This window comes from Pseudomyrmex gracilis, unplaced genomic scaffold, assembly GCF_002006095.1.
Source record: "Pseudomyrmex gracilis isolate BER0280 unplaced genomic scaffold, ASM200609v1 scaffold_89, whole genome shotgun sequence".
NCBI lineage: Eukaryota > Metazoa > Arthropoda > Insecta > Hymenoptera > Formicidae > Pseudomyrmex > Pseudomyrmex gracilis.
Genome location: NW_018020673.1, coordinates 360,349 through 362,067, shown reverse-complemented (window position 1 = coordinate 362,067; position 1,719 = coordinate 360,349).

The following is a 1,719-nucleotide window of genomic DNA, read 5'->3' as shown; positions in this document are numbered from 1 at the left end:
CGCCAATTTTACATTTGATATAAAAAAAAGAATACAAACGAAATAAGCAACTAAAATAAGATACGGCGCGTAAGCCCTGGAGGATCCTGGCGCTTGAGACCGGCCCGCTCCTCGGGACTCCCTTGAACGATACCCTTTTTGTGGCAAGGGGGAGAGCGTCGCGACCACCACGTCACAACCTCTTGTCGTTTATTAAAGGCATGTTTGATAAGTACATAAGTTTAATATTAAAATGGAAAAATTAATATATACACAGTAAAAAATAAAATAACATAATTAATTTGAGTGGACCTCCTAGGACATGTAAAAAAGGTTAAAAATAACTTATTCGTCATGTGTTACTTATTGACAAACTAAGTAATGTTAAGTGACTGACACTTTACATTTATAGTTCTTATTTTGACTTTAAGTAATGTAAAACTAAAAAATAACAAAATAATAATGTTATTTTTACATTACTTAAAGTCAAAATATAACAAATATAAATGTAAAGTGTCAGTCACTTAACATTACTAGTTTGTCAATAAATAACACATGACGAATTATTTATTTTAACCATTTTTACATGTCCTAGGAGGTCCACTCAAATTAAAATTAACATTTTATTTTTTATTGTGTATATATAGAAACTACTAAAAATAATATTAAATACTTTCTATCGCTTCTAGTGCATTCATTACATCCTCTTGACTATACTTTTTTTTATGTACAGAATTTGCTCTTTTTTTCCTTCAAACTTTTACTCATTTTTAAATTTCTATATACAAATAAAAAAAAACTAAGAAAGTAATAGAAATGAATGAAAAAACTGCTCAAAACTAAATAAATTCATACAACAAAACAAACTTACTAGCAATGAAAAAAAGTTACAATATAATGTGAGGTGAGGTTATGTATATTAGTATTAAAAAAATAGGTGAAAAAATTTATAAAATTGAAAGTAAATATATAATCTATTATAATATTGCCATAAATAGTATTTGTAATAATTGTACTTACAGTGTTTTATTTGAAAAACGTATAAAACTAAATGCTAATTATATGGCTAGTTACTCGGACAGAAGAAAAAGTACTCTAAATGCCGCGTTGCCCAGTAATTGGCCGGTCGGTCAGTTATTGGGTGGTCATTGACCAAACATGATTTTCATGTACTAGTACATAACCATGTAAATTTTTAATGAAAAAACAATTTTTAGAAGTAAGTTGTCGTTTTCTATTTATTAGAAACATATTTAAGAATCTATAAATACAATATTTTATACGAAGTCCTAAAATTATGATGATTATTGTCTTAAGAAGTTTGACAATCAACTATGATTGATAGTGCATGACAGTACAAATATACATTAAGTTTTTAAATATTCTAAGCAAAATGTTCAGAAGCATAATTTTTTATATGAAAAGCTGAACAGTTAAATAATGTAAATGAATAATAATATTCTTCTTTTTGCGTGCACAGATGTTAATAAAAAATAATATTCTCCGTAGTGGTCAGGTAATAGGACGTGGTCAGTCATTGGGACTTTTACCTTACATGATTTTGCAAAACATGCTTGGCTATCAGGGAGGGGTGATGGCAAGTTAGGGCCTCCGCACAAACTCTTTCTTAACGCGTTACGTTACGTTAAGTACTAGTTTGTGCGTTGAATAAAGTTCAAGTTTACATACTAATCTAAGTTTATGACTAGTAAACAACGTTACGTTACGTTAAATATTAGT